Source organism: Trachypithecus francoisi, unplaced genomic scaffold (assembly GCF_009764315.1).
Source record: "Trachypithecus francoisi isolate TF-2019V2 unplaced genomic scaffold, Tfra_2.0 Contig01474, whole genome shotgun sequence".
Lineage (NCBI taxonomy): Eukaryota > Metazoa > Chordata > Mammalia > Primates > Cercopithecidae > Trachypithecus > Trachypithecus francoisi.
The window spans coordinates 9,952,962-9,969,160 of NW_022681435.1; the positions used below are offsets into that span (position 1 = coordinate 9,952,962).

Here is a 16,199-nt window from a genome sequence, read left to right on the forward strand (position 1 = left end):
ATTCATGCTCACGGGTTGGAATAATTAATGTTAAAATTACAACGCCACCCAAACAATTTACAGAGTCAGTGCAATCCCTATCAAAATACCAACGTCGTTCTTCACAGAAATAGAAAAAAAAAAAAAAAATCCTACAATCTGTATGGAACCACGAAAAACCCCAAATAGCCAAAGCGCATTATCGCTTCTTGATTGAAAACTCGCAGGCAGTTGCGGTTTTTCACCCGCGCAGAGATTGGCCGCTTCCCGCACATCAGGAAATCCTGCCGGCCTGAGGGACCCGCCCCGCCCTCCTGCCCAGGCGCCCGCTGGGTGGTTCCTGGCGGGCCCGACTCCGCCCGCCTCCCCACTCACTAGGAACTGATACCCCGCGCCGCGCCGACATCTCTATTCCCGCCTCTCCGACCAGGTCTCACCTCGCTCCTGGGCAGCTGCGCGGAGAATTGGGGTAGGTGTCTGGCTTTCGGAGCGGTTCCCACACGCGGGATTCGCATTATCTGCTCCTGAGCCCAGGAAAAGGGCTGGAACCTGCGAAAGGGAAGCCCAGTGAAGTGCTCAGCGCACCTGTTGTCCAGACCTTTCCCTGGGGCTGCCCTTCTTCACTTGGTCTCTGGCGGGGCGTCCCTAAGGGCAGGGACTTGGCTGCACCTGGCTGTGTGCCCTGTGGGTCCAGGCGCAGGGAGGAGAGGCCCGGGCGAATGGGCGAGGAGCTGGGGGGTGAAAGTCCTGCCTGGGCTCCACTCCTCCTGTCGGAGCTGGAAGTAGGTGCAGACAATGAGGCCTCCCACCCTGGTGAAGTTTCCGCTGGGCGCTGGAGGGGGCTGTGAGGCCTGGGACCTCCAGGAATAACAAGAGCAACAGTATTTATTTGTCGGTGCCGAAACATATGCTCTCAGTATTCAGAATTTGTACTTGGCATTCCTCCTCCTTTAAAAGAAACCAGGAGAGGCGTTGATGGTATGTTTTTGGACTGGAAAAAAATCAAAATGAGGAAGATAGTGTTGCCAGAAAGCAAGAATGTCGGGATGGTGTAAAAAGAAAGTAACCAATTTAAAGAGATTCCCAGTAGATAAGTAGAGAGAATTTGCTCAAGAACGAAAACCAGCATGTGTTAATTGAAATACATGTTACTACAAAGCCAAGAAAGAGTCGTTGAGTAAATTCAGATAAAACAAGTAAGATGGGTCGGGCGCGGTAGCTCACGCCTATAACCCCAGCACTTGGGGGGGGCGGATCACGAGGTCCGGAGTTCGAGACCAGCCTGACTAATATGGTGAAACCTAGTCTCTACTGAAAATACAAAAATTAGCCGGGCGTGATGACGTGGGGTAGTCCCAGCTACTCAGGAGGCTGAGGCAGAAGAATCGCTTGAACCTGGGAGGCAGAGGTTGCAGTGAGCCAAGATTGCACCACTGCACTCCAGCCTGGGGGACAAAGCGTGACTCCGTCTCAAAAAAAAAAAAAAGAGCAAGATGAGTTTAAAGGAAGCAAGACATAATTTCAGTGATGTTTACAAGAAATGCTGTGTGATGCATGTGATGATTCATATACGACTGCTGTGTAGGAATTGTGACTATAGGCACGTAGGTTGACAGGCACAGTGGTTATAAACCAACCTGAAGGCCTAAGTATTAAACCAGGAGACCTTGAAAGCCAACTTGTGTGATAGAACTCTGTGTTATGCAAACCAGATGCATGAAAACCTCAAATAGTATTTCATTTCAAGGAAAGGCATTTGGCAAAAAAAAAAGGAAATTTAATGGTTGTCTTTGCGAAATCCCAATATAGGACCAAATCACAAAACAGTCCTTACATTTATTTGGCTCTAAAAATATTGTTTGGCTATAAAAATAAATAGCAGTATGACCTGAAAAGTAGCAGTGTCAGGTCAGTCAGACCCCATGTCCTAATCATCAATCTGGCAGCCCCATCCTATTGTTTTTGTGAATAGGAGATGGTCTGTTATTAATTTAACCCCAGAAAAGTATTAAAATAAGCATTACCACCACCCTAGGAAATATAAAAAGATAGAGCGAAGATAAAGTAAATAAAACCCACAGTATTACTAGTGGTGTGCTAGAAATAAGTTTTATAATCATTGTTGTACAGTTGTATGTATTTTAAAACATGTTTGAAAGTCTTAGGAGAATCTAGTTTACCAGAATTATAAATGTTGATTTATTCAGTTTATTATTGTACAAATGCTTATATTAATGATATGTTGTTAACTTCGTAAGTTTGTTCTTTAAAGTGATTACAACTTTAAAACATCTGATACATTAAGCTTTATCATCAATGCTTAAATGTTTAAAATAACCTATTTGCTGTGTTAGCAGTGTGCTTTAAAGTTTAAGGAAAACAATTTGTTTACCAAATTAACAAGAAATTCATTGATCATTGACTAAATAAGGTATAATAGTAGAAAAAGTTGTTCTCTGTTTATGAAAATTCTGCTTTGGGAATGAAAATCTTCACAGACTAAATGAACCTGCACTCACTAGCAGAGGGGAAACTGTGGGAGATGAGAAACGGGACTGGTAAATTACCCATATGTGGTCGAGCATATGAAGAAGTTACTGAAAGGGCTTGAGTGATCTGTAGAATATTTGGTGGGAGGGGAATTTGCCATAGATTTTTAAAAAATGAAAACGAAAAAAGGGGGGAAAGCAATAGTAACATAAGGAAAAACAGACACGTAAAAAAAGAAATGCATCCATTATTCATTCATTGGCTTAGCAGTGAATACTATTTAGTCACAAGAAAGCAAACACTTGGAGAGAGGAAGTGAAGTGTGGTAAGTGATAAAAGAAAATTAATTATCAGCCCTAAATTAGGAAGGCAATTTATAATGTCAAAAATTGTGGGGTTAAAAATAGTTGTATACACAATTATTTCTAAATATGAAAGTAAATACCAAGAGAAAGGGTGCACTGAGGTTTATTGTTTCTGGGGAGGTGGGAGTAGTGGGAAGACACTGGTTGATTTGTGTAAGATCTTGCCTAGTGTTATCTCACTTTTCAACTAAGTGCAAGTCCATTAATTTCATAAAAGCAAAATTACCAAATGACACTACAACAAATATAGGCACATTGTAGGGAAAGTAGAAAAGGATATAAATAAAATTAGAATTACCCATTATCCAGAAATATGTGATGTTCAGTGTTCCCTGTAGTCTTTTTATCTATGAATTATACTTATGTGTAACTTTATTCTTAATTTATACTTAATATTTTCTCATGGCATTACTGTGATTTTTAATGTCTCCATTTATATTCCGTCATGGATGTGACAGAATCTAACTGGTTCTCTGTTGCTGGGTATTTAAATATTTTCTCTGTAGCATATAGAGTGCTTCAGTAGTCATCTTTCTGCATACTGTTTTTATCAGTACTTGTGAGCTTTATCTTTAGTGAAATTCTTTAAAATGGAATTTTTTATCCTGAAGGTATAAATATTTTCATGGCATTTTCTTTTTACTACCCTTCTACCTTCCCTGTGTTCCTTCCTTCGTTTATAAAAACATAGTTCTAAGTTACATTCTGAAAATACTGGTGTCCTAATTTACATAATCACATATGGAATATAGGAAGGAATACCTATTTTACCAGTATTGGAAATCAATAGTTTTTCTACTTACAAATTTCATGTTTTAAGCAAGTATCTTTTTTGCTTTCTGCTGCTTCTTTTGTTGGAAGTCCTCATACCGTGGTGATTAAGAGGTGCCCTAGAACCACAAAGACCTGGTTTCTAATGCCTGCTCTTCTGTTTGTAGTTGAGTGATCTCAGGGGAAACAGACTTAAAAAGTGAAGGCTCAATTTCTTTGCTTGTAAAGTGCAGACATTTACTCACAGCACCTACCTCATCAGCTTGTATGGATTAAATGACATCTTGTAAGAAAAGCCCTCGTACAGTTTTTGTGTGTGTACCTATTTGTTCAATGAAAACAAGTATCCATTTAACTAGTAATAGATAGAGTGAAAAGTAAATACACATGTAAGCCTATATTAATGTAATATTGTTTAAAAATCCATTGTTTCAGGCTCACTGTCATGGATGCTCTATCAGAAGGAAATGGCACATTTGCATTAAACCTTTTGAAAAAGCTAGGGGAAAACAGCTCCCCTAATCTGAAAATTTGTCCCTAATCTGAACAAGTGCCTAATTTGAAAACTTGAAATCTAAAATGCTCTAAAATCGGAAACTTTTTGAGTACCATCTTGATGTATGATTTGCAAGTCATTTCAAAGATTTTAGTTTTCACTGAGTCAGAAGGGTTTTCAGTTGAGGAACGATGTGACTTGTATTTTAACAGTAGCCCTCGGGCTCCTGGGCTGAGAACAATCATGGAGAGGATAAGGGAAGAAATAGGGCAATCTCTTGGGAGTTTACTGCACCATCCAGGACTAGGATGATAGCAGTGGAGGAAGGAAGTATGGGTTAGATTTTGGTTACATTTTAAAGATGGGGCTGATATAATTTATAATGGGTCAGATATGTGTTGGAGAGAAAGACGGGAGTCAAGGTTAGCTACAGGATGGCGTCCACATCAACTGAGACGGAAGATGAGAGATGGAGCAGATTTGGAATGGATTGTGAGGGACTCAGTGTTACATGTTGAATTGGAGGTTTCTTTTATACGTTATATGTTCAGGTGCAGATATCGCGTAGGCAGCAAAATTGATGAGTCTAGACTACAGGGGTGAGTTCCAGGGCAGAGGTGCAAATTTGGTTTCATATTTCAATTCAAGAGACTAAATGAAATTATAGGGGAGAAAAAAGTCTTTTTCCTCTATCTTCCCAGGATCACTGGCTAGGACCTTATAGTGTAACAAAAGAGAATTTACAAGAGAAAAGCAAACAGAAATTGATCAACCTGTGTGTCACACATACACTTGGGAGACCTCAGTTATGAGTAACTCAAATGGGTGGTTAGAATTGGTGGTGTATTTACCTAATTTAGGATGGGAAAGGGAGGGGGAAAAGGGAACTTAGGAAAAAGAAATGACATTTTTAAGAGAAAAATGGATCCTTTAGGGTAGAATGGATAGCTGATATAATAGTCGAGTCGTAATGTCTGGCTGAGTGTATACAGAGTTCTCAGCTTTGAGAAAATTAAAGTTGTTCCCAAAAAGCAAATTTATGACAATTGAGGGCTTCTGAGTCCTTTTGGGAGGCTCTGCTTTTAGGCAGATAACATATTTCAGGAACTCAAATGCCTTCACCTCAAAATAATTCTTAAACAAAAGTAGCATATTTTGGAGTGATATATTCTGATTCTTTTGAAGTCCACCAAGAAAAGTAAAGTAAGGATTGAACCATGGACACCCCAGGGTTTGGAAAGTGAGGCAACAATCAAGGGCCAGTAAAGGCAGAGGCCAATATGGGAATCTAGAGACTGAGGGAAGAAAGTGTTTCCAAGGGCAGAGAGTGACCAGCTCTGTTGATGTATGTACAGTGTATTAATGGTTGTGTTTCAAGTTAATTTTTACCTGTTTCTTTTATAGAACAAAGAAAAGCCTGTGCAAATGATGTTTAAGAAATAAACTTTTCAAATGACCTATGCAAAAGAAATATTAAACAAAATTCTACTGCTTCCTTATGTTGGAAAGGAGCTGAATATGCTTCCAGATGAAAACACTGATTTGAAAATGGTAATGAGTGTCCAAAGTATGCATTTTCTCATAGTAAATGCTCTCACAAGCTTTTAGGAAAAAAAACCTTTGAAAATTTGGTTTTACCAATGTTTTCTTGACATATTTGGTCACATGCCTTTTTCTCTTTTCATGGTTATATCCAGCGGGATGTTGTTCTAAGTGCTGAACACAATGTAGAAAATTCTTGGCCTGGCGCGGTGGCTCACACCTATAATCCCAGGGCTTTGGGAGGCCAAGGCAGGTGGATCACGAGGTCAAGAGATCGAGACAATCCTGGCCAACATGGTGAAACCCTATCTCTACTAAAAATACAAAAAGTACCAGGCGTGGTGACATGCACCTGTAGTCCCAACTACTAGGGAGGCTGAGGCAGGGGAATCACTTGAACCCAGGAAGTGGATGTTGCAGTGAGCTGAGATCATGCCACTGCACTCCAGCCTGGCAACAGAGCAAGACTCCGTCAAATTAAAAACAAAAGAAAGAAAGAAGAAAAAAAGAAAAGAAAATACTCTTATTCCAGAAAAGACTCAGGTTGGGGCCAAATCAGGTCAGCCCTCAAAATCTTGCTTTATAATTTTGACTTTTTTTCTCTTAGCCTTTTCCTTCCTGTGGAAAGTGATATCCATATCTTTCTATGAGAGTTATTGCAGGATAAAGGGGATTGCCTATATAAGGCATTTGTTTCAATGCACAGAGTATGACATTGACTAATATTAGTAGTCTTCACTCCAGCCTTGCCCACTAATTGTGAGTTTTCCCTTCAGAAAGCAGTCATATGGGGAAGAGCTGTTCTGAGTCTATACGTCACCCAAGCATCTTGTTAAAATATAGATTCTGGTTTAGTAGGACTGGGATGGAGCCTGAGATGCTGCATTTCCACCAAGCTTCCAGGTGATGTTGAGGCAGCTGGCCCATGGAGCACACTGAGTAGCAAGGTGTTAGAGAGTCAGTGAAGACTTTTAGCAGGGTAGCATTTTGCTTCTCTAGAAAGCTAATCCTTACGACTGCAACGGACAAATTGAAAGAAGTAAGAATGGAGAGAGATAAGAAAGGAAGCTGCTATAACATTTTAAACAAGACACAATTAGGGCCTGAATGAAGGCAGCAGCAACAGAGGCAGAGGAAGGGCCGAAAGATGTTGGAAGTTAAAAGAACAGAAAATGGTGATGGATTCATTGAAAGGAAATTTGGGTAAAAGAGAAGATAGGTCTGAGATACCAGCATGCTTTTGTTAAGATAGAACACCACACTTTAAGAGGACAGTCATTCTCCTACAAATATACTCTAAGTTGTAAGTTTCTGCATGAAGGAAAAGGTTTGACTAAGTTTCTTGAATCCAGGAATCAAGGCATTGAAATGTAAAGTCATCTCGAATGGTTTCGCATTAACTTGCTTTCTTCCGTATGTGTGCTGTCCAATATGGTAGCCACTAGCCATTTGTGATGATGTACACTTACATTAAAAAATTAAATTTACAAAACAGGCCTTTATTGCACTATCCACATTTCAAGTGCTCGGTAACCATATATGGCTCATGGCTACCACATTAGGCAACTCAGCCGGAGCACATTAACATCGTAGAAAACAGTCCCATTGGACAACACTGATTAGATTTTCAAATCTCCAACTCTCTTATTTTAGGTGGAAAAAGAACTTTCTTATGAGAGATTCATAGAATGGACAAGCCCAGACAAGATGCATGAACAAGAAATGGAAGTTTTCCTTCCTAGATTTAAACTAGAGGAAACTTACAACATGGAGGATGTCCTTTGCAGTATGGGCATGGCCGATGCCTTTGAACAGGACAGGGCAGACTTCACAGGAATGTCGTCTAAGAAGGATCTGTACTTGTCCAAGGTCATGCACAAGTCCTTTGTGGAGGTCAATGAGGAAGGTACAGAAGCAGCAGCAGCTACCACCCCAAAAATGGTTTGATGTTGTGCCAGTTACTCCCTCAGGTTCTGTGCAGACCATCCCTTCCTTTTCTTCATCCAGCACAGCAAAACCAATGGTATTCTCTTCTGTCGCTGGTTTTCTTCTCCATAAGGAAATAGTAGTCGTTGAATGTAGTCCTCTTTTCTCTAACTGACCTACTTTTTCTCTATACTTCATAGTGTGCCTGCAAACCCAAAATGACTTTATTATTGCAGTGGTCAAAAATGAGATATTAGGAGCCTAATTTGAAATTCCTTGTTCAGAACCCTTCTGTGTATATTTGTAGGTTAAATGTTTTCTAAAGTTGGAAGTTGACATTCTCCAAGGATCCTGTGGTCACTTCGGCAGTGATACCTCTAACCATTCAGCCAAACCACTCTGCTTGGAACGAGCTGTCTCCCTCTCCTTTGTTGCTACTTTTCTTTCTTCTCTGCTGAATAGTATTGACATATAGACCCATTTTTAATGAGAGAATAGAGAGTGAAATGGAGAATGGGTAGAGGAGGTGGGCAGGAGGTCTCAGAAATCCATAGAAGCAACCTCTAGTCTAGAACTATACCAGCAATTCCAAGGCCAGCACAGAGGATGAGAGAGCAGTTAACTCAGACCAGTGAGAAATCAGTCCAACTTCCTGTATGTTTCTGCCTTATTTGTAGTTTGCATTCATAGGGATCAGTAGGTCACAAACCTGTTCAAACATGCAACTATTCACTTTCTCTGAAAATGTACAATTGTTATCAGGAGGCAGAGATGAGTAGATAATGTTCTATTCACAGTTTGAGACACTTCATGGGTATACAGAACATGTCTTTCTATTTTATTTCAAATATTTTTGGAAAGGCACCTCAGGTTTCTGTAGCCATTTGTATTACAGGCTTGAAATGAAATTGCAGTGTTCAGTGTTAAGAGAACACACTGATTAGTTAGATTGAAGAGGGAGATTGGTACTGTTTTCTAGGGGACAGTAAAAAGGACTTATTCCATCAACACCCTTGCAGTCAGAAGAACCCTGGGCAGCCCCTTATTTCACTGACACCACTTATATTTTCATTCCACAGCTAGTTCACTTTTCCCTTTTGACCCAAGCTGGCGAATTAGCTGCAGGGAGGGAATAGGACTGAGGAGTACAAGGAAACATCCACGTTGTGTGCGGGCTGAGAGAGGAAAGAGGGAGTATCAGAGGTTGCCGGGTTTATCATTCTCATTCTGCTGCCTCCTCTGCCCAACACTTGCACTTGGAAAGAATAATCCTAGGTGGCGAATAATCAGTTAATGTGATTCTTTCACTGCGGAGAGAGCTTCTGAGTGTTACAGCCCGGAGCAATAGGCTGGTGCCCTGTTCCTTATGGAAAGGCATGCCTTCTTGCACAGCCTTGCAGGAAGTCCAGTTAAGTGGGTTAGTAGTTGGGAGCTGGAAGTGTAAATGGAGTAGCTGCCAACCATCCATGTAGGAATGTGTCTTTTTTTTTTTTCTTTTTTCTTTTATTGACAGAGTCTCACTCTCTCACCAGGCTGGAGTACAGTGGCACAATATCGGCTGACTACAACCTCTAGTTCCTGGGTTCAAGCAATTCTCCTGCTTTAGCCTCCTGAGTAGCTGGGAATACAGGCACGTGTCACTACGCCCAGTTAATTTTTGTATTTTTAGTAGAGAAGGGTTTTTACCATGTTGGCCAGGATGGTCTCGATCTCCTGACCTTGCGATCCGCCCACCTCAGCCTGCCAAAGTGCTGGGATGACAGGCGTGAGCCACCGCACTTGGCCAAGAATATGTTTTTTAAATCGTTCCTGGGATGAGTATATTCAGATCATATCAATAGTGAATTACAAAAGTTAATGATATTGATCTGTTATAGACCTATAATACAATCAGACTTTAGTCATGTAAATCACAATACATAAAAGGTAACAATAAGCATATTGGCCAAGAGGGTCTTATAAAATTATATGTTTATCAAATTCTCTTTGAAGAGTTATCACTCAATATTTTATTTCTGTCTTGTAAGGCCTGAAATCTGTGTGCTGCCTTGACATCTATGGGCTTCTCAGGGCCTCAGAGGCCTGGCCATGCAGTCCCCTGCTCTTGTCAGATATGTGTACCCTGTTCACCCACTGAGCAAGAAGCCCCCTCCTCCTTCTAAGTTCCCCTATCAGCCAGTCAGCAGTACCCCACCTGGGTCTCAACCTGGCTCACTTTCCTGCCAGCCTGGAAACTTATTCAAACAAGCCTGTCACATCTGGAGGATCCAGGAATTGCCTCTTCCTCTTGTTACTATAAAACCTGCCTTCCACAGCCCCTGCTGATTCACTCTTTTCCAAATGCAACTCTCCTGTGACCCTGCATGGCATGCGGTGACCTCTCTCCTTGGGCTGTGATTAATAAACTGCTGCCAGTTTCATCTGTCCAGTGTCTCATGCTATGTGTCTGGTTGTCTCCTACTATTTAGTGGGGGAGATCCCTTCTTCACCAACAAGGTGAATATGAGATGATCAAAACAACTACACTTCAGTGGACAGTCCAGCCACCCAAATAATGATTCCATGTCTATTATGAAATCGCACCAAAAGACATTTCCATTATGCTGAGCAGTGTTTCTTGTAAGTGTCCACAAAATGAATTCCATTTAGAATTTAATTCTAGGAAACAGTTGGTCTCACCTCTCCATAGGCCTATTCATAGATGTTTACTGGATAGCTGCTTTGTATTTGGGTATTTTAAATAGATTACTTTATTTAATCCACGGGAATAATAAACCCACAGGTAATCTAAGACTGAGAAGTTAAGTAGCTTGAGCAAGTTCTTGTAGCTAGCAAGGGGGTAGAACCTGGATCCAATATCTGATAATACCAAAGACTGGGTTCTGTGTAAGAAGCCAAGCTGCTACTTCAGCTCCTACCAGAGGGCAACTGTCAGCACAGTGCAGGAGGAGCAGGGACCAGAAACCTGTCTCCCTTTGACATGAAGTCTCATTTCTCTAGGTCTGTAACACTCTTATCTAAAAAGTGGGGCCTGGAAACCTAGCACCAAAAACACATCATCCTGGACCCGGGGATGAGGTTCCTGGAACAGAGAGCTAAGGTCAAGTTCATCTAGGCTATACGAACTCTGCAAGGGTTACTGCCCCCTCCAGGAGTCATAGATGGAAGTCCTGAGAGCCCTCCTTCTTCCTACGCATGAATAAGTGGGAACCCTAAGGCTTTCTCATCACTATTCTCTAAGAAAAGGCTGTAGGACCACAGTTGCAAAGGAGGGTTCCAAAGCCAGGGATGGTTTGAGGACTGAGAGCATAGAGGCTCTGCCTGCAGGAAATACCCCTAAAGGAGCTGATGCCCTTCTGCATGCAGCAGGTGACCTTTCCTTTCCTGACCTGCAGCTTCTGCAATGAAGGTGATGGAAGGGGCAGAGGACTAGAAGGAGGCTTCCAGTCCACTGGGTTTGCTGCACAAACTGACCCTGATCTGACATTCACAGGTCAGGGCATGGACCATCCACACCTGTTTGGCACATCTAGTGGCTATTGGTGAAAGCCTTGCTAGCGTTGCCTCCAAAAGGAGTTCACTATCCCTAGTTGTTTCTGACAAAGGATATAATGCTTTCTTAGTTCCTTACATATTGTCCTTGAAATGGAGGGTTCTGCAAAGGGTTAGGAAAAGAGAGACAGATTCAGTAGTTGCCTTTCAGATTTAATGACAAGTTCAACTGGGAACTCTATTCATTACCGTGCCAGGTATCAATTTATTGTCTGTCAGCTCTAAACCTACCTTTGTGGACTTACTTTGTGATAATGAACCTGGATCTTATAGCAAAAACTGAACTGGTTAGCCCAGTGTTAGGCTTTGCCAATAGAGGGAGCTGGAGGGACACTCTAACGAGATAGCAGTAGAAATGCTCTTTCTAGATTCTGGTCCTCCTAGAATTTCGTATTCAGTGTAAGTGGCAAGCAGCCCACTTGGTCATCTGTAGCCACATTCTCGGGCCATGCTTTCTCCACACAATGGCTATTTCCACATTTGGTCAAGACCCAACTTCTAGCAAGTGTATCCCTACTAGGCATTTACTTCTACAGACCAGCCCCTGCCTGCCCACACCCTCCAGCAAGGGCAGATAGCTTCTGTGAACCAGCTTTGGCCCTCTGGCAAGTTTCATTGCCACTGCAGACTGCATGTTTCTGTGGCAGCCACAGCTCCAAAGAGCTCCGAATCTCAGCCCTGGGGCATTCAGTGATTTTAGTTTGTTTAGGTTGGTATAATAAAATATCATAAACTGAGTAGTTTAAACAACAGATATTTATCAGAGTTTTGGAGGCTGGGAAGTCCAAGATCAGGGTGCCAGCAGATTTGGTTTCTGGTGAGGGCTGTCTTCCTGGCTTGTAGAAGGCTGCCTTCTAGCTATGTCCTCACATGGCAGAGAGAGCAATCTCTTTCTTCCTCTTCTTATAAAACCACTAATCCCATTCTGAGGGCCCCGCCCACTTGACTTTATTTTACCGTAATTATCTCCCAAAGGCCCTTTCTCCAAATACCATCATATTGGGGTTTAGGACTTTCACATAATAATGTTGTGGGGACACAAATCAGTCCATAGCCTATGTTTCCTCTAAGCCCTTAGTTCTTTCATTTCTACTCACCCCAGCCATTAGGTAGCAATTTCTCTTTAATATCTTCTGTTTCTGCTCCCATTAGAGTCTTTAAAAATAAGAAAGCTCCTATTGCTAGTTAATAATTCTTTGTATAAACTCTCCCCTGTTCAAATACTGATGTTTGTTTTGCTTGCAGCTTTGTTTGCAGTTTGTTGTTAGTTTCTATTTGCAGTATGAATCCTGGCTGGGGTAACAGAATGTGCTTCTCACACACTATCAGGAAAGACTGTGACAGATGCTTGAAGTATAAAGTGCAGGTCTACCAATCCCATCCTGGCTTGAGTTAATGTAGATATTAGAAAAATGACTCCATTAAAAACTGAAAATTCTGAGATTAATGCTGCACCAGAAAGGACACTAGGACAACTGGTATGAACTGGCACCGTTTCAGGCAAATCATCCATGGCCACTCTACTGATATGCCATATTCTTTTTCTGTTTTTTGTTTTTTGTTTTATTTTTTTTGAAACAGAGTCTCGCTGTCGCCCAGGCTGGAGTGCAGTGGCATGATCTCGGTTCACTGCAAGCTCTGCCTCCTGGGTTCATGCCATTCTCCTGCCTCAGCCTCCCAAGTAGCTGGGACTACAGGTGCCCGCCACCACGCCCGGCTAATATTTTGTATTTTTAGTAGAGACAGGATTTCACTGTGTTAGCCAGGATGGTCTCGATCTCCTGACCTCGTGATCCACCCGCCTCCACCTCCCAAAGTGCTGGGATTTATCAGAGATTCTATTTCCCATTCAATTTTCCTATCTGCAGTACAACCAATCAAGAATCCCTGAAAGGAAAGGACGCTTTCAAATGCCAAAGAATTCTTCGTAATTGACATTCAATTCCTTATCCTTTAATACTTCCTGATAACAGCCTTGAAATTAATGGAGAGAATGACAATGCGCTGATGAGGCACTAATGGCAGTTACCAGGCAATGTCATATCAGGAGATGTTTTTTCTTTCATAACTTCATTACAGTACAAAACCAGGCATACTGCTAATGTAATGGTTTTCAAATTTAATTCTATTGGGTTCTCCCTATCCTTGGTCAGCAGATGCTCTAATGGCACTAATGGGAGTTGCCAGGAGATATTTTTCTCTCTCATAAGTTCATTAAAATACAAAACCAGGCATACTGATTAATGTAATGCTTTTCAAATTTAATTCTGCTGGGTTCTGTATATCCTTGGTTAGCAGATGCTCTACAATACTTATGTTTCATTGCTTGCCTTTGTTTTGGTAATAGTCTAGATATTTTAAAAGAAACATTGCCTTAGTATGTGTGTTTGTTGCTATAAAGGAATATCTGAGGGTGGGTGCTTTATAAAGAAAAGATGCTTCTTTGGCCTAGGGTTCTCTAGGCTATTCAAGAAGTGTGATGCCAGCATGTGCCTGGCTTCCGGTGGGGGCTTCTGTGCCGTGTCTTAATATGGTGAAGAAGGTCAAAAGGGATGTGGATGTGTGCAAAGAGAAACCAAACAGGAGGACGAACCTCATTTTATAACAACCCATTCCCGGGGGACCTAATCCATTCTGAGAGAACTAATTCTGCCTCACCAGAATGAGAACTCACTCACTACCAAGAGAAGCACATCAAGCCTTCTTTGAGATACCCATTCCCTTAAGGCAAAAACATCTCACTAGGTCCAACACCAACACACCAGGGATTAAAGTTCAACGTGAATTTTGTTGGGAACAAACAAACCATATCTAAACCACAGCCAGAGTATTCTGAATGACTTAGACATCCACTTATCTCAGTACTCCAATCGAATTTAGGATTGTGTTGGTACTAAGCAGTAGTAATTTGGCTGGGGAATGTTAATGAAAAGGGACAGAAGAAGAACCTATATAGTGATTCATTAACTCAAAGGACTGGCCAAATAATACTCAAGAAGTTTTGTAATTGTTTGAATAGAGAGAAGTGATGGGAGTACTGGAAAGAGAATGTATCTGAGTAAACAGAATGTACCCAACTGGATAGGCACACTGGGCTCAGAAGAATTGGCCTTAATGCAGTCAGAATAAATTTCAAGTTAATAATAGGAATTTACCTTCAACAAAATAGCATCGCAGATCACACACAAGGAGACTCCATTTAGTCTTTTAGCCCAACTTCTCCTAGAGAGTTAAAACTCCATTCCTTAAGTGTTATCAACAATCAGATTAACTTTGTTGACATTTGTTCATTATAATTAAAATTCTCTTATATCACTGAATATGTGGAACATTCTTCAGTTGTATTATAACAATATTATAATATTACTGCAGAGTATGGCAGAAAAAGCAGTGCTCTGGGAATGTGGCCATACAGACTCTGGTCTCACTTCTTCCATGAATTCCTCATGGGACTCTTGGCAAATCACACGAACTACCTCTATTTCACCATCCTTCTCTGTAAACGTAGCAGCCACAATATGAGTCTTCCTAATGCTTACATTTTTCTCTGTGTCTCTGGACTTCATTATCAGAAGCAAGTGGCGTTTTTTGTTTTTTGTTTTTACCTCCCACTTCCTCAAAACCATGAAGGCTTGCTGGAAATCTCATGAGGAAACTGAAAGGTGCAGCAGGGTGTGTAAGGAGTGGCTGTTGCTGGTGAATATGGTCAGTCACTGAGTGGAAACATTTTTAAGGCCCAGGAGCCTCTTTAAGGTGGAGCATTTGTTCATTTAACAATAAGAAGCACAGAGATCTCAAATCATGCCAGGAAGTTCCAACTACATTTGGACTCTAGTTCCCTCCTGACAAGTGGAAGTCTAATTTGTAGACGCTCGTAGCTCAGCCTGAGACTAACCTAGGAGTGTGCCCTTCCTGAGGTCCACAAAGTCCGGAGCCAAGGGAGTCAGACAAAACTAGGTTAAGGTTGAGTCGGGAGTTGAGAACCAGCAGATACTCCCCAGTACTGACTGAAGAGATGAAAATTAGGTATGAGGCTAGAAGACAGAAGATGAAGCTGAGCACAGTTTCTGAGACACTGAATGATATAGTCCAGAACCTTCTTAACAGGTACCTGTCACCTCCCTAGTGGGGCAGGCAGAAGGGTTTGTGAGTGGAGATCCTGTTCAGGTTGTCTGAAATTAGGCTTTAGTTACCTAGAGGGATGGGTTCTCCTTTAGGGCCCAGTATTTAAATTGTCCATACTCAGAAAATAAATACAATTAATCCTCATAAATATAGATTTGCAGACAGGTTTCTTACTTAGGAAGACTGACCATTTTCACATTTCATTGCACTGTTACAAAAATTAGTTTCATTCTTTCTTGGATTCATCTTTGATACTTCCCACCCCCTCCTCCGTTCATGGCCCAAGAAGTGATGCCTCATCTATGTCCTAGAAATCCCTCCTCTCCATTTCCCTTGACTCTGCCTCATTTCAGCTTTCCTTATCTCTCACCCATGCTGTGTCCCCCTAACACCTCACTACATGTGATGGCAGCCTCCTACAATATCTTCCGTGATGCAGTCAAAGGAATCTTTGTAAAATACAAATATGACTATGTTTCTCCTCGGCTTAAAATATTTTAGTGATTTCCCATTGTCCACAGGGAATGAAGAAACTCCCCCTAGAGTTGACATGGCCCTTCATGATCTGCTCCTGTAGACACAACAGAGGCTTTTCTGTGGTGCCTCATTCCAATTGTCTGTGCCACTGAAGGCCTGAAATGGTCACAGTTATCCAACATCATGGTGCCATCTCAGCCCTCTCTGCACTTGCATGCACTATTTTTCCAACCTGGGACACTTGTGTTTATAATGAAACTCTCAGTTACCAAATTATGTCCTTAGTAAACAACTTTGAAACAACTGGGCAGTGGGAATAAGGTAAAAGTGTTTATCATATTTTAACTTGTTGAGCTGGTCAAGGAGAAAAAGGAGTGGATGAATGAAGTTGGGCCCAAAGTCTGGAGCTAGATCTGAACAACAAGGAGTAATTGGTACACAATTGGGGAGTGATATTGGCATTTTCCAATTGTAAG

The 16,199-nt window shown here is 41.6% G+C and overlaps 1 protein-coding gene and 1 pseudogene across 2 annotated transcripts in view; both read left to right on the forward strand.

Moving 5' to 3' along the window:
- The first annotated feature begins 324 nt into the window (after positions 1-324).
- LOC117062052 (serpin B6-like) overlaps positions 325-16,199 on the forward strand; it is a 45,193-nt gene continuing 29,318 nt past the window's right edge. The window contains exon 1 of one of the 2 annotated variants that reach the window (XM_033175196.1): positions 325-448. The gene's annotated coding sequence lies outside the window, so the exon portion shown is untranslated. Of the gene's footprint in view, positions 449-5,537; positions 5,653-16,199 lie in introns of those variants that run through there. The other variant, XM_033175189.1, reaches the window with a different exon arrangement.
- On the forward strand, positions 1,473-9,142 carry LOC117098758 (annotated as a pseudogene).